This window comes from Lygodium microphyllum, chromosome 23 (genome assembly GCF_053477565.2).
Source record: "Lygodium microphyllum isolate KBCC chromosome 23, Lygodium_microphyllum_v1.1.10, whole genome shotgun sequence".
Taxonomy (NCBI): domain Eukaryota; kingdom Viridiplantae; phylum Streptophyta; class Polypodiopsida; order Schizaeales; family Lygodiaceae; genus Lygodium; species Lygodium microphyllum.
The window spans coordinates 118,391,689-118,417,654 of NC_141157.1; positions in this window are offsets into that span (position 1 = coordinate 118,391,689).

Below are 25,966 nucleotides of genomic sequence, written 5' to 3' on the forward strand. Positions count from 1 at the left end.
TCTTCATAATCTTCAAAGACTAACTATACTATGAACCTTGGCTTCTGTATTTTTGTATACACACTTTGTGGCATGATCAGCTGTATACTTTTCCCCACATCTAAAGCATAAGACTTTTTCATTTCTTTCTTTGTAGAGGTCCATAGAAATAGAATTTGAATTTATATTGGTTGGAATAAATTTAGGCTTGTTATCCCCTTTTTTGAGATCTACTCTTACGCTATTTGCTATCCTAAAATTGCTTTGAGGTCTTGAAGCATTGAATGATGGATAAGTCGGTACTCTTAAGCTCCCACTTGGTGCATGATTGCTGCCATAAACATTGCCAAATTGTCCCTATTTTAAAAGAATCCTTGGTTGTCCATAACTAGGCTGAAATGGGGACTTCCTTCTATATTTTCTTCCATAGCGTTGTGCAAGCTCAATAGCTTTGAAGAGAGTGGTAGGGTTTTGTGCCATAAAATCAACTAATAAAGATTTCTCTAAACCATACATGTACTTGTGGAGTTCAAATATATCACTAATGCTCTCTACATACATGGTAAGATTGAGGAATTGGTTTGTATACTCCTGTACAATTAGGCCTCTTTGCTCTAACCCATACCATCTTTGTGCCAATTTCTCTTTTTTAAGAGGAGAGACAAAGACCTCAGCCACAAGTGTCTTGAATGCATCTCAATTCTCTACACGTATGTTCTTCTTCTCTTAATGTATCTCCACCAAGTATGCACAAATCCCTCCAAATGCAAGGATGTAAAATGAATCTTTATATCATCAGTTTTGGAGAATATATCAAAGTAAGATTCCAATTTTGAAATCCATTCCTCTAGATTGGATGGCGAAGATGATTCACCATTGTACTTTGCCAAAATAATCTTATCCTTTAGCTCTCTTTCATGAAAGGGTTGCTGCCCCAAAATAGACTAATCATGAGTATTAGGCATGGAACCTCCAAAATAAGATGGAACTCTCCCAATAGGTGGCTGAAAACTAGTATGAAACCTTCCCTTTGGTAGAGGACCTCTAGGAAGTTGAGTATTTAGCCCAAAATCTTGGGAATGAGCACCATTAAAACTGCCCAAATAGTCATCATGCCTTTGTGAAGTCACTTACTTCATATTAACTATTTGGAATACCCCTTCATCCAATGATACCGTGACCTTAACCATTTTGGTTAGGTGGCTGAAGTGGGACTGAGTGTTCACTGTTTGAATGAGCTTTCTCCTTAGCTTCTTTGGTTTCCATTTGCATTTGCATCCATTGGGATATTTGAGACATTATTTAAGGATTAGATTCACTTTTCAATGGAAGCCTTTGTTGGGGTAGTGGAATCCACCAATTTCTCAATGGAAGACTAGTAGATGATTTCGTCTGCTCCACTTGTGATAATATCTCCATATATATTTGGGCATATCTACTCTCATGGTCACACATGGTATTATTGAGTACACTGATTTTTCCATGCACTTGCGGCTCTTCAGGGCTGAGGTATATTGTCCAACATGAAATCTCAGATTTGCTATGCATTGTCATCCTGGGCCTTATTCTTGTCTTTATGTCCTCCTATAGTAGTGTAGTTCTACAGTACCCCCTGTCAGCAAATTGGCTATAACTTAAGCTAGGAAAATCTGATTCGCAAATTTTATGATTCAAATCAAAGCCAATGATGCCTCTTTAAGATGAGATATAGCACGTTATAACAAGTTTAGGATAGAAAATTTTGCGATTCAATCTCTGAGTCTGAGAGCTCCAGGCCTGCACCCTGTTTCAACCTGTAAATACCATGTTTCCACTTGTAAGAGTAAAATGGTGGTCCAAAATGGATACCAAACCCTATAGAAGGCTGAGTATGACCTATGGACACCCTATAGTACCTGCACCTATACTTCAATATAGTGAAGTTGGTACCTGTAATGGCCTATATATACCCTATAGTGACCTACAATCCCTCGTTTTACCCTATTTTTCTCTTGAAGGTACTTGAGTCTTTGAAAATGCCTCAATCTTCAATACTCCACTCGTTGTACCTATGTGATATCAAGAATCGCATGGTGGGGGACTTTGCTTGAGTTGCTGCGCCAAACACACACTGTATACTCAAGAGGAAGCTCACTCAAGAACACAAGAAGAGAGATGGAGGCCAAAATGTTTTCTTGCTGATTTTTTCTTCTTCTTCCACACAGTATACAATGTACACAAATTATAGATAATATAAAATATAAATGAAAGTGGCCTTCTTAGTCAAACAGTGCATAACGGACTACACTAATCGACTGGTGCTATATCTTTGCCAAATGTAGGTAGGTGTAACAACCTAAATATAATAACTGATAAGTCAGTGGCCATGTGAGTATCATAATGACCACCAACGTGCTAAGTGTAGATGTGTGGACCCATCTAGTTGGGCAGTCCATCATCAATGTCCGCACGTGTTGAGCTTGCCATCTCAACACTCCCCCTCAAGCTCAACTCTATCTCTACAACTCCAAGTAAGCTTCGAAACTTTCAAAGTTTCTCTGCACCCAATGCCTTTGTGAAAATGTCAACTATCTGATCCTATGTGCTAACATATACCAAGTCAATCTCTCCTGCAAGTATCTTCTCTCTCACAAAGTGGTAGTGCACCTCAATGTGTTTTGTCCTAGCATGGAACATTGGATTCCTAGCTAATTGTATGATGCTTATGTTGTCAGAATGAATGACAACTGGACCATCTCCCTGCACATCTAAATCACCTAATAACTTTTGCATTCATACCACCTCACATGCTGCCATAGCAGTACCTCTATACTCAGCCTCTGTACTTGATAAAGCAACTATAGGTTGCTTTTTGTTGCTATAACTGCTGCACTAGCAAGGGAAAACATGAATCTACTAGTAAATCTTCTGTCTGACATGCTACCAGCCCAATCAGCATCTATGTATCCAAATATATGTACGTCCTTACTTACCTCATAAAAAATTCCATAATGTAAAGTGGACTTCACATATCTCAATATATGTCTAACTGCATCCAAATGAGGCTTTCTAGGCCTGAGAGGCATTCCTCCCAGCCTAGCTCTTCATACCATTCCTTTGAAGCAAGGTAGCCACCCTATGCGCGACAAAAAGTAAGGCATATGCCTTTCGAATTAAGGGACGAGCTATTTGAAGATTTGACAAAGCTACAAAAGGCTAGCCTGATATTTTCGATTTAACACATAGAATGGTGTTCACCAATTGTTATCAAGAAGAAGAAGAACAATCAGATTTGGCTTTGCATAGATTTCAGAGAACTTAATAAGCAAATGGTTAAGGATTACCACCTATTGTTATTCATTAATCAAATTTAGGATCAATTAGCGGGTAGGGAAATCTATTTGTTTATGGATTCCTTTGCTGGATATAACCAGATGGGTATTGCAGAGGAAGACAATTTGAAAATTACATTTATCACTATCTTAGGTACCTTTTCATATCATGTGATGGCCTTTGGTCTATGCAATGCGCTTGGATCTTGGCAATGAATAGCTGACTGATAAGAACTTTGGTGATATCTCCCTAGAGGAGTTAAAAGTATTTATTGATAATCTTGGGATAGCTACCACAAGGGAGTGACAATTGATAATTTTGAGGAAATATTTTGAGCGTTGTAGATAGTTTTGCATTGCTCTTAACCCTAGAAAGTGTGTATCTGGAGTGCCCTATGGGTTGTTACTCAGCTATGTGGTTAGTTCAACCGATAATGCAACTAACCCTGAAAATATAAAGTTTATAGTCTGTAGGAGTCCACCGCATACTCCAAAAGAGGTGCACAACTTTCTATCCATCAATAGGATATTATCAAAGATTTATCAATGCATTGGCGAAAAGAGCATTGCCATTAACAAACCTTCTATCTTTTAACAGTTTGTTTGAGTGGAATGAAGCTTGTTAAGTATCCTTTGAGGATGTGAAGCAGGAATTACCAAAAGTGCCAATCCTAAAAGCATCCAGAAGAGGTGAAGTTTTCTATATATTTTTAGCAACCACAATATATAGTATTAGTTGTTGTTTAGCTCAAATTTGGGAGGAGAAATAGTATCATCCAATTTCCTTTGCTAGTAAGAAATTGGAGATATCTGAAGTTAACTATATGTACATGGAGAAATTGTGCCTTGGAATGGTCTTTATGACAAAGAAATTTAGGCATTATATTCTCTATGAGAAGGTAGTATTCTTTATGAAGGTGGAAATACTTAGATTGTTGCTGTTGCAACCACCTAACCATTTAGCAAAGTAGTTAATCACCTTGCAAGTGTCCGATTATGAGATTAGGAGCAAGCCACCGAAGCTGCACGATATTGTAGAATGTCTTGTGGATTTTGGGGAGCCAAAGAAAATTCTAGCTGAGGGAAGTGATATTGAAGGTCTATTTAAAATCGATACAACTTCCATCCCTTCCTGGTATGTGGCTATAACACATTATTTATCTACAGGAGGATTTGGGACTACTTTGTCAAAGGTTGAAAAGAGAAAGATCAAGCAACAAGCATTACACTTTTCAATTATAGCAAGTGTCTTGTATTGGAGAGGAGTAGATGATATCTATCATCATTGTGCATTACCCAATGAGGTACCATTTATTCTTGAGGAGTGCCATGATTCAGCATGTGGGGGACATTTTGTTGGAAAGCTCTCTGTGCAGGATATTGGTGGCCATTGATTTTCCAAGATGCTTTCAATTATGTTAAGTGCTGTGATTTTTGTCAAACATAAAATGCGAGGGAAAATCGTAGGCAACCTTTAAATCCCATTTTGGTTGCATTACCCTTTGAAAAATGGGAAATTGATTTTGTGGGACCAATATAACCTTCATCAACTACGCAAAAGTGATATATTATTGTAGCAACATACTCCTTTACAAAGTTGATGGGACCTAAAATAGGCCGGCATTGGCTATAGCACTAGCCAAACCTCTGACATGCACAAGATAACCCCAGGGCCTCACAGTTAGGAGCGTCTACAGGACACATTGCCCTGCCATCGTACGTACATTTTACATTTGTATCATGTTTATAGTCCAATCCTTAACCTTCTCACACTCCACAGAGGGAGACCCTACACATTTTGGTGTAATTCACCACGTAGAACAATATAGGAGGCACCCCTCAGCTGATTGCCGCGGCCTCACTACGACCTTCCTATACCTTGGGGATTGGCCCCTCGATGCGTCACTAACACATATAACACATACAAAACAGACTTTTCTCTTAGTACCAATATTATATCGTTCCAGGAATGTACCAGTCCTCACTTACTTGTCCCCTTGGACTCATCGTCTAAACCTACAGCTTAGGTGTCACAAATCACGTGTGGTGGGGGGACTTGCTCAAGATACTGCGCCGAACACACACAGAATGCACAAGAAGAAGCTCACTCAAGAGACAAGAGATGGAGACCAAAACGTTTTCTTGATGTTTTCTTCTTCTTCTTCCACACACTTTACAATGTAAACAAAGTATAGATAAGATATGACATAAAGGAAAGTGGCCTACTAAGTCAAACAATGCATAACCGACTACACTAGTCGACTGGCGCTATAACTATGCTAGCTGTAAATAGGTGTAATAACCTGAATATAATAAGTAATGAGTCAGTGACCATGTGAGAGTCATAATGACCATTGACATGCTAAGTGTAGACGTGTGGACCCATCTAACTAGGCAGTACATCATTAATTTCCACATGTGTTGAGCTTGTCATCTCAACACTCCCCCTCAAGCTCAACTGCATCTCTGCAACTCCAAGTAAGCTTCGAAACTTTTAAAGCTTCTCTGTACCCAATGCCTTCGTAAAGATGTCAGCTATCTGATCCTATGTGCTGGCATACACCAAGTCAATATCACCTGCTAGTACCTTCTCTCTCACAAAGTGGTAGTGTATCTCAATATGTTTTGTCATGGCATGGAACACAGGGTTCCTATCCAACTATATACTGCTCATGTTATCACAATAAATGACAACTGGACCTTCTACCTGCACATCTAAATCAGCCAATAACTTTCGCAGCAATACTACCTCACATGCTGCAACAGCAACACCTCTATACTCAGTCTCTGTACTCGACAAAGCAACTATAGATTGCTTTTTGCTACTCCAAGTAACTGCTGCACTACCAAGAGAGAACATGTATCTGCTAGTAGATCTTCTATCAGACATACTACCAGCCCAATCTGCATCTGTGTATCCAAACACCTATACATCTGTACCTGCCTCATAGAAAAGTCCATAATATAATGTGGGCTTCACATATCTCAATATGCATTTGACTGCATCCAAATGTGGATTTCTAGGTACTTGCATAAATTGACTCACAAGACCAACAGCGTAGCTCAAGTCTAGCCTTGTAATGGTTATGTAGATCAAACTCCCCACTATCCTCCTGAACATAGTAGGGTCTTCTATCTCATCCCCAACATCAGCACTCAACTTTACATTCTGCTCCAACGGGACTGAAAGTGGTTTGCATGCTGTCATACCATACTTGGACAACATATCCAAGCCATACTGTCTTTGGGACAGCCATATACCATCATCACATCTGATCACCTCAATGCCAAGGAAGTACCTTAGCTCACCTAAATCCTTCATCTCAAACTTCTTCTTCAAAAAGTCCTTGACTTCAGTAATCCCACTATCACTATCACCTATAATAATCAAGTCATCCACATAGATGACTATGATGACCAAACCTGCATCTCCCTTTCTCACATAAAGTGAGTGATCAACATCAGAAACATAAAAGCCAATATTGACAAGATACTCTCTGATATTGTCAGACCATGATCTAGGTGCTTGCTTGAGCCCATAGAGCGTCTTCTTAAACTTGCACACATATCTGGGATGCTCTAAATCTTCATAACTTGCTGGCTGATCCATATACACTTCTTCTTGCAAATCACCATGCAAGAAGGCATTCTTCATATCCATTTGCTGCAACCTCCAACCTTTGGCTACTGCCAAAGTAATCACACATCTGACAGTTTCCATCCTAGCAATTGGATTGAAGGTTTCTTCATAATCTATGCCATATGTCTGGGCATAGCCTTTTGCAACCAGCCTAGCTTTGTATCTACTAATAGAACCATCTGCATTGTGCTTAATCTTATAAACCCACTTACATCCAATAGCTTTCTTGCCCTTCGGCAATGATACTAGATCCCAAGTCTTATTGGCTTCTAATGCAGCCATCTCCTCATCCATTGCTACATCCCAATGAGCATGACCAACAGCCTCCTCAACACATGTGCTCAACATCCTCAATCACTTTCACCATATAAGCATAATGGTGAGCTGCATAACCTTCAAAACCAAATCTATTAACAGGGTATCTCACCCTGCTAGACCTACATACCATTGGATCACTCAATGGAGTCTTTGCATTGGCGCGTGCTCTCTGCACACCTGGAATCCTCACTGAAGGAATGCCAATCTCATCATCCAAGCTCTTTGAGCCACTAGAGTCTCCATCAAGAACTGCATCAATGCCATCTGACACTTCATTCTTTCCTTTGTCTTTGCTTGTAGTGCTACTAGATGCACCTAAAGATGTAGAGCTAGTCCTTAGTCTCCCAGACCAAGGACTACCAGATGATGTCTCTGGTCCACTAAGAGTCCGTGATTCTTGCTTTTCAGCCTGCACATGAGTGTCATGATCATGATCATCATCCAATGCATCACCACTAGATGCATACCAAGTGCTCATTTCATCAAAGATGACATCCTTGCTCACTTTGAACTTACATGTGACAGGGTTATAACAATGATGCCCTTTTTGCTCTAAAGAGTATCCAACAAAGACACACTTTTCAGCCGTTGGATCCAGTTTCTTCCGCAACTCATCTGGCACATGAGCATATGCAATACAACCAAACACTTTCAAGTGTGAGACATCAGGCTTCTTATCTGTAACACATTCTTCGGGGGTCATACCATGAACTGCAGATGTGGAAGTTCTGTTCATAATATAAACAACAGTATGAACAACCTCAGACCAAAAATGCTTAGGCATATTCTTTTCAGCCACCATCAATGAGGGTGCAACTTCTGCAATATGCCTGTTTTTCCTCTCTACAACCCCATTTTGCTGTGGGGTATACCTGCATGTAAACTGTCTCTTTATCCCATGAGACCTCAAAAAATCACTGAACTCATTCGAGAGGTACTCTCCCCATCCATCTGAGCTCAAGCACTTTACTTTCAAGCATGTTTCTCTTTCAACTGCAGCCTTGAAAGTTCTAAAGTGCTCAAACGCTTTACTCTTTTCCTTCATAAAATATACCCACAGCTTTCTAGAACAATCATCAATGAATGTGACAAAGTATGAACTGCCTCCAAGAGATACATTTTGTGCAGGCCCCCAAATATCTGTATGCACAACATCAAGGATATTTCTGCTTACATCTCTGTCATGTGAAAAGGGTTGTCTTGCCTGCTTATCAAACTAACATACTTCACATACCTTATGAAATTCTGCAATTCTAAATGTAGGCAACCCTTTGGATTGCATTAATTTTAGCCTTTGTACATTTGCATGTCCAATGCGTTTGTGCCAAATTTCAATATCTGCAACAACACCTTTTCCTTTAGCATACATAGTAGGAATTCCAGCATCCAAAGTAAACATACGTCCAACTCTACTTCCCTTTGCAACCAACCTGCACTTGTCATTGAAGTCTTCTACAAAGCAACCCTTTGTATTAAATCTAACTTGCAGTCCTTACTCTACCATCTGACCAACTAACACCAAGTTCTTTGTAATAGATGGCACATGTAATACATCTGAAAGACTCTTTGTCTTATCATCATGCAAGGACAAGGGAACTTTTCTAATGTGTGAAATTGGGTGGCATGAATCATCATATGTCTGCACATAGCCTATATTTTGCAAATCCTACATCTCTCCAAACCATTATGCATGGCTAGTCATATGATTGGATGCACCCGAATCAACATACCAAACATCATCATGTGTTCCCTTTCCTGTAACAGCATTCAGCATATACTGCATAACAAACAGACGTTCATTTTTGTCTTCATTCTGTCATGAAGACGATGCAAGCATAACATTGGGCTGCAATATGGCCTGTTTTTCCACAGTAGTGACACACAATACCAGAGTTGTTAGAACCTCTGTTTTACCATCCACCTCTTCCTCTAGAGCTCCCCCTACCTCTAAAGTTACCATGACCTCCTAAAACTTTCATATCGCCAAATTGCTGATTCAATTTGTTTTGCTAGTTGTCACTACCACGTCCTGTACCATGGCCTCTTGAAGAGGACCTGCCACGTTCCCTTCCTGAACTGGAGTAGAAAGCTTAGACTTGTTCACCACTTTCTTTAGATGTCTCACTCTGCATGTTGATCTCTTCAGTGATCATAAGGGAGACTAGCTCATCGAAATCTGAAAATGGCTTTCTGACATACACAGAAGTTACAAAAGACTTCCAAGCCTTTTCATTGTTAAGTCCACCCAAGGTAGATGACACCAAATCATCATCATCGGGCATTGCACCAATCGCTGCCAAGGCAGCAATGCTCCTTACCTTTTGTGCATACTCATTGATAGACATCTTCCCTTTCTTCAATGTATTCAACTCTTGCTTGAGTTGAATCTTTCGTGCCTTTGTATTTACAGAAAACATATTTTCAAGTATGGTCCAAGCTGCATATGAATTCTCTGCATTTCTAATATGTCCAAGCATATTATTGTCAATTACTGCTGCAGACAACCAATACATGATCTTTTTGTCTTTTGCATTCCATTCCTTCTATGCCTTTGTCTCTTCTGCAGTTAGAGGATCACTCACCTCCGGCTCCTTTTCTTCACTTGAAACAAACTCGTAGAGGCCTTTTCCAATAAGAAAGTTCGTGACACGGAACTTCCATGAAGGGTAGTTGTTCTTGTCGAGCTTCTCAATGATGGGGTTTCCACTGTTCTCTGCCATTATCACAAAACTAATACCAAACAGCAATCAAATCTTCTGCAACCCTCGACCTGTAGTGCACAGCAATACACCAAACAGCCTTTTTCACTATTTGCTCAACAATACATGCAATCTACAACCAGTTTGCAGATAAACCTTTTATTTATTCACTGGTAAACACCTTTGAACTTACAAATCTGAAATCTGTTAACCTGTGCACATGTATACGACAGACACATCTGAAATTGCAAGATACCTCAAACTGTTGTCCGCAACCTTGCGAGTCTAAAACGAGGCTTGAAATGACCTCGGATGGCCAAAATAGCAGCAGATAAGTCCTAAAGGATTTTTTTGCAGAATACACAACGCTCTTTGTGCACACCAAATCTCACTGCAATCTGAGATTTTTGCTCTGCCCTCCTGCTTCCGGTGCCTCCATAGGCACTGTCCAAGAGAAGAACTAGAGAATGGAAGAGCTTCTTACCCATTGCTTGCTTGCTTGAATCCTTGGCTCCTCTCCTTTGCTTTAGCCTTCAAAATCAGCCTCAATTAGTCATGCAGCTCTGATACCATGTCACAAATCGCGTGGTGGGGGGACTTGCTCAGGATGCTGCGCCGAACACACACAGAATGCATAAGGAGAAGCTCACTCAAGAGATAATAAGAGAGATGGAGGCCAAAACGTTTTCTTGCTGGTTTCTTCTTCTTCTTCCACATACTTTACAATGTACACAAAGTATAGATAAGATACAACGTAAAGGAAAGTGGCCTACTAAGTCAAACAATGCATAACCGATTACACAAGTCGACTGGCGCTATAACTATGCCAGCTCTGTAAATAGGTGTAACAACCTGAATATAATAAGTAATGAGTCAATGGCCATGTGAGAGTCATGATAACCATCGACGTGCAAAGTGTAGACGTGTGGACCCATCTAACCAGGTGGTCCATCATTAATGTCCGCATGTGTTGAGCTTATCATCTCAACATTAGGTGCCTTACTCTCTCCAGCGTGGGTCATTTATAATACAACCAAGTGCTATTCATGCCAAGAATAGATACCATGTGTATGATTCATGCAATGGTGGATGCATTATTATGCACAAACAATTATGGTTTAAAATCAGCCTATGTGTCGTGCAAAAACAGTCCTTTTAATGAATTTCCGCTAGTACGCAATGCTGTGTTGTAGGAACCTAGCACCAAGGCAAACCTCATGTTGCTAGATCCATTATTTCTAAATAAACCACATCCTAAATGTTATGCATAAAGAGAACAATCACAATTTATATTATTTCAGCACTTAAACTATGGTATAACATCATCCTCCCCCTCACCGTTTAAATTTTGCTGCGATGCATAGATGTAAAGGTTCTTTTATGTCACTTTTGGTATGTAAAAGCAATAAATACGCACTTTAACACAAAGGAAAAGGCCAAACTGAGGCTTAATCCCATGCTTTAGCCCCATCAGACATTCACATATATAGATCTTATTTTTTTATTTTTTTTAAACTCAAGAAATCCATTTTTTCTATTTTTCTCTATTTTTTCTATTTATTTTTAATAGAAAATAGATATTTTCTAGTTTTTTTCTGATGACTAATCATTTAAACGGAAACTCAAAAGCGGATTTACGCTGCACTTGGTTCAAGGAGAATGGGAAACGAGAGGGATGCAAAGCTCAACCTCTCTGCCACCATAAGGCATAGTCCCATTCCGTTCCCCTAAAACAGCGTAAATCGGTTAAGACATGACTCTAGGTCATTGCTTTCGTTATTCATTTTCTTTGACGATCATTCCGCTGTTCTTTGAGATTTTGAGAAAAGTTCCCGGCTAACCAGGACTGCCCAACCGTAGGACGGACCCATGGCCCATCCTCCACACTTTCCTCGGTTTGTTTTAGTTATGTAATTATCTAACACATTAATTTGACATATAACAATCAGCTTCTTTAATTAATCCGTTAAGCACTGGTTCCTTCACGTAATCTTATCACGTGACATAGAAAAACAATATCAAACAAGTTCTTTATTAACATTTCATCATTTTATCTTTGAAATACAAGGAGTTCCGCAAATAGCCAATATGAAATAGGTGAGACTTCACAAAGGCATGATGACTATTTGGGCAATTTGAATGGAGCCAACTCTCAAGCTTTTGGGCTGAATACTCAACTTCCTAGGGGTCCTCTACCAATGGGAAGATTACATAGTGGTTCTCAACCACCTATGGGGATATTTCCATCTCAATTTGGGGATTCAATGCATGGTACTCATGATCAGTCTATTTTGGGACAGCAACCATTCCATGAAAGAGAGCTGAAGGACAATATCATTTTACCCAAGTTTAATGGTCAATTATCTTCACCATTTGATTTAGAGGAGTGGACCTCTAAGATGAAATCTTACTTTGACATATTCCCCAAAACTGATGACATGAAGATTCATTTTTCTTCTTTTGCATTTGGAGGGATTTTCCCATACTTGGTGGAGGTATATAAAAAGTGAAAATATACTTGTAGAGAATTGGGAAGCTTTCAAGGCACTTATGACTGAGGTGTTTGTCTCCCCTCTTGAAAAAGTGAAATTGGCACGGAGATGCTATGGTTTGGAACAAAGAGGCCTAAGTGTAAGAGAGTACAGTAACCAATTTCTCAATCTAACTATGTATGTAGAAAGCATCAGTGATGAAGCTAATCTCCATAAGTATATGTATGGTTTAGCGTCATCTTTATCAGAGCTGATGTCATGGCACAAAATCCTACTTCTCTCTAGGCTATTGAGCTTACGGAGCACTATGGAAGGAAATATAGAAGAGAATCTTCATTTCAACCTAGTTTTGGATAGCCAAGGACGAACCCGGTCACTTCAAGAGGCAATGTCCCAAGCTCAGCGGAGGACATCGCCAAGCGCCTTTCCAAGGAGCAGGCCGTGGTCAAGGAGCCACTACCCGAGGAAGAGGAAGAACCGCCTACATAGCTAATAGGCAAAGATGCGAAGAAGAAGAAGAGGAAGATCTGACCATGGAAGCAGAATTCGAAAGAGCGACAGTCCATGCCGCTTTACACAAGAAAGGGCCAAATCACCAATTCTTGGTGATTCAGACACCGTCGGACTATCAAGGTAAAGGTTTCAAAACCTTGATTGATTGTGGCACTACACATTCCTTTATCTCACCAGCATGTGCAAAAAGATTAGGAATAGCCACAGTAGAAGCACCTACCCTGCTTGTAACTTGTACCAGGAAAACTACTAAGGTGAAATTCTTTCTGGGAGAAAAGAAGAATTCAGTTAAATTCAGAGTTATGAATTTAGGCATCCATGAGTGTTTACTCGGAATGGATTGGCTTAAGCCCAACGATGCCCACATTCACTGTGGAAAGGGTCAAGTTTCCTTTCGAAACACTGAAAGGGAATTTGTCACAACTCAAGGTGGGGCAGGAGTGCCAAGAATCCAATTGGCCAAAGTATCTCAGATCATAAAAGGAGTCAGAAAAGGATTACCCTTATACTTGATCAAACTCAACAAGTTAGATCAAAAGCAAGAGTCTCATGAAGGACCTTCTTGGCTAAAGGAATACGCTGATGTATTCCCTGAAGAATTGACTGAACTTCCGCCTCAAAGAGAAGTAGATCACGAGATTAGGTTAGTGCCTGGAGCTGCACCAATTGCAAAGAGACCTTATAGAATGTCCATACCAGAAGAAATTGAGCTGAAGGAATAACTCAAGCAACTCTTAGATCAGGGCTACATCCGGCCTAGCAATTCACCATGGGGAGCTCCAGTACTATTTCAGAAAAAGAAAGATGAGACACTTCGACTATGTATTGATTACCGAGGGTTGAACCAATCAACAGTCAAGAACAAGTATCCCATTCCTAGAATAGATGAGCTTCTTGATCGTCTTCAAGGTGCAAAGATCTTTTCCAAGATTGATCTCAAGTTAGGTTACTATCAGATAAGGATCAAGGAAGAAGATATCCCAAAGACGGCCTTCAATACAAGATATGGACACTTTGAGTTCATGATTATGTCATTTGGGCTTACGAATGCACCTGCCACCTTCAATAGATTAATGTAGGATATCTTTAGACCATATCTTGATAATTTCGTGCTTGTCTTCTTCGATGACACCTTACTCTATTCTAAACAGGAAGAAGATCATGAACCTCAACTTCGGATTGTCCTTGAGACAATGAGGTCACATAAGCTGTATGCAAAAATGAAGAAGTGTGCATTCTTCAAGCGTCAGATTGAATATCTGGGATTCATAGTATCATCAGAAGGAATATCAGTAGACCCAGCCAAGGTTAGAGATGTGCTTGAATGGCCAATACTAGTATCCGTCAAAGAGATACGTAGCTTTCTTAGATTGGCAGGATGGTATAGGGTCTTCATCAAAAGCTATGCTTTGATTGCAGCACCTCTTACAGACTTACTAAAGAAGTAGACTTCCATTACATGGTCAACTTCCGAACAAAATAGCTTTGACAGATTGAAGCAACGTTTGGTATCAGCACCTATTCTAAAACTTCTGACCTCAATAAGGAGTTCGAGGTAGTAACTGAAGCTAGCATTCTTGCCTTGGGGTGTGTACTTATGTAGGAAGGTCATCCAGTAGCATACTCTTCAAGGAAATTGAAGAGCCATGAAAAGAATTATGCTACGCATGATCTAGAATTACTAGCTATCATCCATGCTCTAAAACTTTGGAGACACTACCTGTTGGGTAACAAGTTTACTCTAGTAACCGACCATAAGAGCCTCAAATGGATCTTTACCCAAAACGAGCTCAACATGAGGCAATGTCGGTGGATTGAAGTATTGGAGGAATATGACTTTGAAATCAAGTACCGACCAGGGAAAGAGAATGTAGTTGCCGATGCACTTAGTCGCAAGGCATTTCTAAATTCCCTAATCTTGCAGAATCCATCAACGGCTAGATCTCTAGCTACAAAAGTATTTATGCCAAACAATCCAATACTTGAATTAGCTAGAGAGGAAGCATGCCATGATTTGGCCTACCAAGAAATGCTAAATGAGATCTCTACCAAGGAGCAGAATCAAAAGTTGCAAGCTAAATATCAGGAATTTTCCATTGATAATGGACTTGTCTACTACAGAACAAGGCTATGTATACCAGCAAGCCAATCACTTAAGCAGAAGATAATGTGGGAAGCTCATGATTCTCCTTTTGCAGGACATCCTGGCTATGCTAAGACTCTTAATGCAATTAGGAAGAGCTACCATTGGGAGAGTCTCAAGGGTGACGTTCTCAAATATGTCACTGAGCGTTTGTCTTGCCAACGTATCAAAGCCGAACATGTCATGATGCCAGGGAAACTGCAACCGCTTGACATCCCTCAAATGAAATGGGAATTCATCAGTATGGATTTTGTTGTAGGCTTACCCCAAGTCTAGGGAGGATACAACTCCATCATGGTTGTGGTTGACATGCTTACTAAGGTTGCACACCTTATTCCAGTAAAGACAAACTATAAAGCCTCCAACATTGCAAGATTGTTTATCAAGGAGATATTCAAGCTACATGGTTTATCCAGAAGAATCATTAGTGATCGAGATTCTCTCTTTACATCACACTTCTGGAGAGCTATCTTTGAAGCTATTGGGACTCAACTCTGTTTTAGCACCGCCTACCATCCCCAAATGGATGGCCAAACAGAACGAGTAAACCAAGTCATCGAGGATATGCTTAGAGCATACTGCTCTCGAGAACCCAAGAAGTGGATTCAATACTTGCCTTTGGTAGAATTTGCCTACAATGCTTCTTACCAGCAAAGCATTCAGATGACCCCTTTCCAAGCATTATATGGTCATGATTGTCGAAGTCCTCTAAACTTTTTTGATCCAACCCTAAGGGTTGAAGCATCAAGGCAGATGTTGGAAGAGATGGATGATCAAATAAAGTCAATAAGACAAGACATACAGGCGGCCAAGGATAGACAGAAGGTATACGCGGATCTGAAACATCAAGAAAGAGTCCTCGAAGAAGGAGACATGGTCTTCATTCACGTATGCCCTAAAAAGAGTTCTCTATCCCTAGAAGATTGGAACAAGCTAAGTCCAAGGTATTGTGGGCCGTACAAAGTCCTCAAATGCCTAGGACCCAATGCTTATAGATTGAAACTCCTTGAGATCTAAAAGTTCACAATGTATTCCATATCAGCCTATTGAAAAAATATGTACCCAAACCTAACCATGTACTTGATGACCAACAAATTGTAATGCCTAGTCAAGGAGTCCTTAAACTAAGGCCGGATAGGATCTTAGATGTTAGGGAGAGACAATTAAGATCCAGAACCTTGAGAGAATGCCTCGTCCAGTGGAAAGATTATCCCGAAGAGGATGCCACTTGGGTAGATGAAGGCACTCTCAACCATCAATATCCCCAGTTTATCCTGAGATGAGGTCATCTCGATTCCTCTAAGGTGGAGAGAATGTAATATTCTTGTTAAAAATATTATAAAGGCCATGAGAAGTCTCGGGGAAGTGACAATGTTACATTGGGACGGGTTAATCTAATACACTCTCCACTGAGCCCAATTGAGACAATAGCTTAACGAAACCCCGTATTTCTCATGAGAACCTCCTCTTGGAAGGAGGATAAGGGATAAATATTGATTTAATGCAAAAAATTTTATTACCTTCCCCCAACCGAAGTGTGGCTGAGGGAAGGGGATGGTGCTAAAATGGGAGAGTGAATGAGGTGGAGGGGAGAGTCTACATGCGGCCAAACATGTGGGGGGAAGGGAAGGCCTTATCCCTTCCTATAAATACCCCCTCTAAGGGGTGAGTAGAGGGAGGGTCATGGTGAAAATCGGGTGGATGGAGGCATCCACGCAGGCACGGACAAGAAGGGACGTCGCGAGCCGTGTCGTGAGTGGAAGGCCGCTCAATCAAAAGAAGTTGATAGAAGAGGAGAGTCTCCACCCATTTTTCTTTGATGTGAATGCGCAAATAGATAGGTATGCCATGGTGAGATTACTCATTTGTGCTACATTACTACCGGCATACTATTTTGAGCTACTAGAAGACATGAACATTAGCCAATTCACTAGTTGTAGCCACCCTTTTCGCCCAACAACACCCTTGGCAACAAGATCTACACTCTAAAGACCTATGCAATTGAGAAAGCACTCTGAAGAACTATATAGACCTTTCTTGCTGGTCATGTGATAGGAGGCACCACTATTCAATACCCATGAGTTAGTATTAGATATTTTTTGCACTGAGGAACACACTTCCTCAATGGTTGCCGTGAATAACTCCAACTCTGCTTCAACGGTATTGGTTGTCTCCTTTCCTTTTGTCTTCATGATGCTAGTCTTTTTATCTACCTTCTTGACATGACAATCTACAATTGCATGTCCTTTCTTCTTGGAGTAGAAGCATCTCTTTGAAAATTTTTCTTACCACCCTTCTTTTTTTGTCACTGTTGGTAGAAGAACCACCTTTGCCTTTTGCATTGGTGGAGAATGTAGCATCTCCATTGATGTTATCTTCTTGGCCTTTAAGCCTCAACTCCTCCTCCATTAGTAGTGCACAAAATTCATCAAATGTCAAAGATTGGGGTCTCACCTGAGTGTTTAGGGTAGTTACCGATCCATCAAACTTTGATGGACAAATCTAAAGACACCTCCGAGCTAGTTCCTCACTAGTTTTTTGTATCCCAGTGCTAGCCATCTAGTCATGCAGATTCTTGATTCGAGTGATGAATGCTTAAGCTATCTCTCCTTCAAAAAACGTATATCCTGCTAATTGATTCTCTATGTTCTGAATCCTTGTTTGATTCCGTATTCTTCTAACTCCTCAGTATGTTTCAAGCCTTTGATGCCTTGGTTGTATGTTGAATCAAGGTCAAAAGAGAACAACTTGTAACTAAGACACACAATGCATCCATGTTCCTTCATTTTCAAGCTCATAGGATATCTACATTTGGAGGAATCATATCACACAAATTTGATGGATTGGGGGTGGGTTGTGGTTTTGGGTGTCAGCAGTCCCCAATACTATCTCTAGAAGCTCATAGGAATCAAGGATAGTTGTGATTTTAAACTTCCACAAAGTATAGTTTGTACCATCTAACTTGCCGTCTTTTAAGGTTGGTGGATGAATCCTCAATATTTGAATTCCCTGTATAGCACCACCACCACTTGATACAAGAGATCGCATTTCTCCTCTTCGTTGTTGAAGCCCTTGCCTCTCACGTAATATTCACTCCTCAAAGCTCCTTGGGTTTTGATACCATGTAAAAATTACATGGCATAGTGGACAGAGCAAGGAGTAGAGAACACACAGCAAATATGAGAAGAACAAAGACTGCTTTAATTTCAAATGTACTAATACAAAGATGGCTCCATCTACCTATGCGCTTCCACTATGAAGCTTGGATGGTGATCTAGACAGATGATAGGAAAAGAGCTTAGGGTAGCTAGAGAAACTTTGATCGGGTGAAAGATAGGTTGACAATTGATTTAGAAGGGTTTTCTTTTTATAGCCCAAAAAGGTAGTCTAGTTGGCATGTTCAACCATATTATAAACCTTCTCTAATTAGCATTTCTGACCATATTATGAACCTTTATGAGACCCCCCAGCCATAGTGACTTCAATGGCCCTTGGACCCCAAAATAGGGGTCTTTGATAACTCCCACATCCTGCAACTTGATGCATTGTGCCTTGAGTTGCTACCATCATAACTACTCAATCTAACCCAAAGGCTGCACTCACAAAGATCACCTTCTTGCCATTCAGCCACATAGACCTCATCTGACATACAAGTCAGGACCCACCCAATGTCCATGCTCACACATGGCTTCTCCGAAGAAGAAGAAGAAGAAGAAGAAGAAGAAGAAGAAGAAGAAGAAGAAGAAGAAGAAGAAGAAGAAGAAGAAGAAGAAGAAGAAGAAGAAGAAGAAGAAGAAGAAGAGGAAGAGGAAGAGGAAGAGGAAGAGGGAGAGGGAGAAGAAGAGAGAGGGAGAAAGAGAGGAGAAGATGAAGAAGAAGAGGAGAGAGAGAGAGAGAGAGAGAGAGAGAGTCTCTAAGGGTTCTCCTTCCTTTCCTCTCCTTAGAGGGTGACCACACGTGTTTACCCCCCTCCTATCTACATGCCTAACCCCTCCCATCGCAGTAGAAGGAAGTCACCTCGCATGCCATCTCTCCAATAAGAGAAGGGGAGAAATAGATTTACAATTTGAAGTATGGCCCCAAAACAGAGGATGACATGCACCAATGGGAATCCAACGTCCAACAGTGGAGCCATTAGTCCGGGAAATACCGTCAATTCGAATGCAATGTTGGGTATGGTTAAGCCATCTTCGAATACCCTGGTATTAATTGCCTTCTTCCCTATTCCTGAGTCATAGGCTATATCACTTTGGTATGTGCAAATGGCTTGAACCTATTCCTATCATTATAATTTGGCATTTCGATTGTTCTTTTTAACCCAACTTAGTTGCATACTTTCTATTTGTTGATAGCGCAATTGCAAGGAGAAACTAGACAAGGGTTGTGAATGGTATAGTCACTAAAAGAATGACACTAGAAGATTGTGCATGCAGGTGCTAAGTTAAAGCATAGTCAAGGTTCACAACTAGCATAATTAACAAAAGAGTATGATATTAAGATTTGAGAAATAGCAGGTTCTAGTTTAAAGTTTGGATACTTCAAAAGTACCTAGCCTAAGGGCCCAAATAACAAGGAACCCTAGATTCTAGTTCAATGCAAAACCTGTTAGAGTCCAGTTTACCTAAGATTTTCTAGCACTTATCTTAACAAGTATATACACATTATGCCTAAACATATTCGATATATGGCAATAACTTCCTATTTCTTCATGGCTTGACTAGGGGCTAGTACAAGAAATTAATCATGAGGGATTGGAACTGAGATGCCTTAAGATCCATATGTTTACTACGACTCCCACCAATCCAATTCAGGGTTGGGTTATCGAACAATGCAAGTGACCTATAGAAATTACGTCGCGTACAATGTTAAAACCCCTAGCATATGCCTTAGTCAAAAGAAGGGTATGTTAAGTAAATTTTATGTAAAATCGCTCCTGATCCCAGGGGGGAGAGTAAATATGTGATGGAAAGGTTATTGCGACTATTCCTGCAATGTTTGAAAAGTATACCATTGCTTTTGTTGAATGATGAAATAACGTGCTAAATGCTCTTGCATTAAATTGACAGTGGGATGTGATTTGGGTGATTATTCTAAGTGTTTGTATTTGATGATAAATGCATGGCAAGGGTCTATGATGACAAGTTGCCATGGGAATAAAGGAACATTTTCTTGGAGGATGATAATAGGCTGATTGCCTTGATTGTGCTTGGTTCTTAATTGGATTAATTAAGGATATTTTGCACGGGTGGGTCATCTCCAAGGTCATGCCGTGTTTCAACCCGAGAGGGCACTACTCGATTCACGAGCCAAAGTTTGAGTAGTGAAAAAGCCAACAACGGAAGTTGTATCTCACTCCTAGGTTGCTTGGGGTTAATGGAGCTCTATACACCCCTTGCCTAGACTGGAATGAAGTTGTAGGCTGTTGTGAGCCCAACGTCTAAGGCATTGGAAGATCCTATTCTAGATAAAGGATGAAAATTATGGTGCCATGTGATTTGGATCGGGTGCTTGTGTTGGAAATAAAGGATACATAATTTCTCCTATATGGGCAGGAGACAAAGATTAACGTGAAGATAAGGTAAGGAATTTGTTTGAAATTGTTTATCAAAGGATTGCTTGCTCTATATTCGTGCATGTGTTGTAAATTACACGAAAAAGCCTTGTTCCCTAAAAGGCTTAATTAATGAAGCTAATTTTAAATGTCACACATAGCTGTGGTAGGACCTAATTAGAAAACTAAAGCTATCAAGGGAAGCGATGGGCAGAATCTCACCCGCAGAACCCTGACGGGTCTATAGCAAGGTGGTCCCAAAGATGTAGGAGGCTTCTTACAAGGTTTTATCACCATTCGACCTTTAGGTATTATTAAGTTAGAACCCGATTCTTGCCATTTTAGGGGACCGAAATGGTACTATGCCCCACAGACAGAGAGGTTGATCGGTGCATCCCGCTCGTTTCCCATTCTCTTTGAACCAAGTGCAGTATGGATTTGCTTCGGATTGGGTATCTCTACGTAAAGTAGGATGTCCAAAACCCAACGCTAGAATGCTATCAGGGGACCTTGACCACTAGGGACTCAAGTTTCAGGTCGATCCTAGTGGGTTCGGCCATAAACGTTCCATTGCGAGGCGACTCGGGAAACCCTAGGTGACAAACCCGAAAACATTCCATGGGAGTGTCGGGCAGCAACGCTTAAATTGTTTCCTTGATGGACCGCTAAAACGTGCTTGGATATCCGATAGGCGGCGAGCACATTACATCTTCGTTTGACCCTCTATTTGAATCATAATCTTTCCCAAACTCTGAGATCACCCTATCCTAATGGGTCCACCTTATAGAACATGTAAGATACAACATGAGTTCAAAAGAATGGGTATTATATTTTATAAAATTTATAGGATTATATTTATAAATTAGATTTTCTAATTACAATTTGAAAAAAAATGTGTAAGTTTGGTAAAGTAAAAGGGGTTATTTTAAGGCCTTATATCATGTAAAGAAAGGGTATTTATTAATATCCTTTGAATGCACGCTATATAGATGATTTCTTATAGGTGGAGCCCTTGAGCACCCTATATTCTTTCTCTCACTGTAACACTGTGATGCTAGCCAAGATGGTCTAGTCTATAGTCATATATTTCTTCTAAGTAATTACCCTTTTGGGATGTACTCTATATTCTAATGTTTACTATTAAACCTCGTAAACTCGTGATGGAATATACGAGCATTAATTTCTAGATTAAGCACTTGTCTCGGTTGTGTAGATTGTATTCTTCTCTTTTGGTATACTATGTTATTGAATCCACAATACTAACATAACCTTGTGCCGAGTCTGGTTATGATAAGGCTCTATTATTTTGCAAAGCTAGTGCAACCAGTTTGCACTTGGCGACCACAAATGGAACTTGGACCCACATGGAAACCACAATGATCTTTCCCACATGTATAGGTATGCATGTGCATGCACTCTCAGGGTTTGCCAGAGGATATCTAGCCTCTATACTCATGGTGGTCTAGGTGTGAACTATGGTATCGAAATCCATCTCTTGAGGAAACTTCATTCCTAAGTGATGATGATTTCTAAGCATAGTAGCCCACTTTGAAGCCTAACAAAAACACTTGTGCTCTATCCCTAGACCTTGAGATGTTCACCTTGGTTGACTAATCACTCTTGTGATATGGATAAAGCTAGTAGGGCGGTTGTTTTCATTAGTTCTCAACCAATTGTGGTTTTACCCATTCTACCTTGTGGTATTCCAATTAACACTTGGATGGTTGTCTAGGCATGAGTTTCATTTTCAAAGTTTTCTAGCTCATGAGCTAAGGACCTAGGATGGCCATATTTGAGTCATCGAATGTGGAAAGAGGTGGTAGCTTGGCTTGTGGTGGAAAATAACTTGGCAAGGTTTGGTGCTTCCTAGACAACATTCCCTTTACAGTTTCAGTTGGACATGACTAATACCCAAAAGTTAAAAAGATTGTGTAGGCTAAAACAAGGTGGTACCATAGTCCAGAGCTATATAACTCAGTTTAAAGTCTTGAGAAGATGTATATTCCTAAACACCCAACCCAATGTTAAAATGTTGCACTGATCTTCATATGTACAAGGCTTGAATTGGGATATTTCAAAAGCTTTGGCTTTAAAAGACCTATCAATTCATACCCTAGATTATTTTTACAAATGTGTTAGTTTCATTGAGATGTTTTTGGCCAAGGAGCACTGACAAGTCCCATCATATGAAACCCAATGACTCTGATATAGATTTGGACCTAGAGGAAGAAAGTAGCAATGAGGAGGAGGACTCTAAGGAAGAGGAATACTAGAAGCCAACTAAGTCCAAGAGAAAGGACAAGACCCATAAACCCTCAAAGGGTGCTAGAAAACCTACCATTAAAACCCTCTAGCACCAAGTGTAGTAATCCAAGTCACCTAGCTATCTAGTGTAGTCTAAATCAACGGTGGTGTGGCATTTGCCATACGGCTACACAAAATACCAAAGTTTACTAGTGTAATGCCCATAGTTAGATGGGAAATGCCAAATCTTAGCTATGCATGAAAGGAGCATAGTCAACCCATTAGAATCACCCCAGACCATCTACTACCATGTCTTTGATAGTGTTATACACACAACAAGATTATATGTCTCCCAACATGGACCGCAGAGGAAAAGGAAGACATTGAGGAGGTGGAGGAGGATATTACTACCCCCCAAATAAATCATGTTTCTTTTGTATGCATGAAGGCCATTGGAGATCTAAGTGTCTTGAATCCCAATAGTATGATGCTTAGAAATAGCAAAGTCACGATCAGAGTCCATTATCATCTATCAATATGGTTGAAATCAAAGAGCTCCCTAAGCCAAAGATCAATGTGGTTACCCTATCAAGTAAGAAGCTAAAAGGTAGAGAGAAGAAGCCCACACGAATTTCCTAGGGTGAACAAAAGAAAGTCCACCACTAGGTGGTTGTAGTGACAGTAAAAAAAACTAGTAGTGTTGAGGGACCTGTAATCACTACATGTACTAGATTCAAGACTCACAAGTACAAAAGGGATTGCAAAAACATTGGCACCCCAGTAGAGACTATAGCTGATTCCGATTCCAAAGTCAACATTTTCCAAAACCAAAGCGACCATCAGAGTACTAGTTGTGGTGCAACATCCATCATTGAATCCTAATCTTGCACAACCTGTGATGGTGAAAGGGATCAACCTGCAATTACAACCAAGACTTTGTCCTCCACATAGAAAATTCCAACCAAACTAGATACCCAAACTTTGTGGGATTCAATCTCCATTACCATTCCCTTGGGATAGCTATTGAATCTAGTCCCAACATTCAAAGACCACTTGCTAAAGATGATCCAACCATGTCACCTTTCTCTAACATAACCCAAAGTTGTGGTCCTAACTGCATCTGCCCTGAAGGAGGAAGTTTTGAAAGTGCACTCTAGATAATACCAAGGAAGCAAGGAATCTACTACAAGAAAATCTATCTTATGTTCATCAATAAGCATGTTTTCATCCTTTATGTAACTGCAATAGGAAAAAGAACACCAAGCACAACAAAACTTCATGCAACATCATAGAAACAATCTCCCATGGCTTTATCTTTAACAAAATTGGTCACATTCTTCATATTCTTCTTAGAATCCATCAAAGAACCACAAAAATAGAAGAGAATGCTCCATTTTTAATGGAATTTCATGATATAGAATTCATTTTCAATGTCCTCATGGTCTTCTCTCAATCTCTAAAATACAATCAATAATACTAAATAACCCTCTTGGCCTTCTCTCAATCTCTGAAATACAATCAATAATCCTCAATAACCCTCTATTGGTTGTGGATATCCCTCACAAAAGAGGTATGTCTGATATGAAGAGTCACCAAAGCAACTACAATATCCCTTGAGAACTCGCTACTATCATTGTCATTGTAGTCTTCACTTCAAGTCTTCTTTAGCTACTTCTTCTACTTCTTTGAGCTATTTTAAGCTTGTATTCTTCCTCTCCTAAGATTGCAAAACATTCCCAAACTAAACATCCATCCATCAAAACATTCACAGAAGCAAAAAAAGACTTACAAAATAAAGACACAGGCTCTACAGAACACTATAGAGGGTCAACACAAGGCATAAAAATATCAGGACATAAAATGGGTCCAACATTGGCTCTAAGGCTCTAGCTAGGCCTCTACGCTCAACCAAAACAACCCACAACCTCGCAACCAGGAGCATCCAGAGGCTACACAAATATCTAACTTCTAATTTAGATATTTGTTTGTATGGCTCGTAGTCCAATGGATAACCCTTTCCAAACTCCTCATCATAGGGATTCCCTACACATATTACTATTATACACCACATAGAATAGACACAAGGAGCACCCCCCTCAGCTACTTGATGCGGCCCCACTCTATGGCTCTCCTACAACTCAGGGATTGCAGAGTGACATTGAACATAGCAATCTCGACCAGTGTGTTACCCCAAGTTTGGAGTAGTGCATGGCTTAGCACACTCACTCTTGCCCCTGTGTCTACAATTCCCTTTCTTGTGACATCCCCTAGAGCTAGGACTAGCAGGACTACATTTTTTTCCGTGCCTTCCTAGAAATCATTGATGTGCAAGGATTTAGGCATGGAGTGTAGCATCAGACTCAGTATTTGAGTTTCTACGTCGTGCTCAGGAGAGGTAAGTTTGTGGTAATTGGCTCATTTGGTTCTTCAACCCACTGCTTTAGTTCTAGCCATAGCGTTGGATGCTGCCTAAGCAAGTTGCTTAAGCTTGACACCAAGAACAGGAGGATGTCCTGGTATTCTAGTTGTGGTCAGCAATGGAGGAGCAAGGAAGGCTGTAAAGAGAGATAGGAGTTTTGTTGAAGGAAAAGGAAGAGGCCATAGAAGAAGCGACCAAGAGCCTATAGGACAACTTGCAAAATGCCCAGCAGGAAGTGGAGGGACTAATAGACATGGCCATGACCAAAAGAAAACTGCACCTGGTGGAGCTAGAAAGCCAAGCACAAACTACTGAAGATCAATTAGAAAGGCTCACAGAGGCCCACCAGCACTTGTCCGTGGTGGGTTGATCAAGGTAGAAGAATAGATAAAGAGCAGTTGAATTGTCAAGATAAAGAGAAGATCCAAATGCTAGAAGTATGGGATGAACAGCAACAGGTGGTAATGATATTGTCTCAAGAGATGGAAAGGAGCAAGGAAGATCTAGAAGAGAAGGCACAACAGTGGGAGAGGCACAACTTTGAAAGAGTGTGAAGGTTGACAGAGCGCCTAGCAGTGGCAGAGTGCAAGTGGGTGCTCGCAGAATCTAGAGCTGAGGCTGCTTAAGCGTGCTCCAACATGTAGAGGGGTAAGCCTT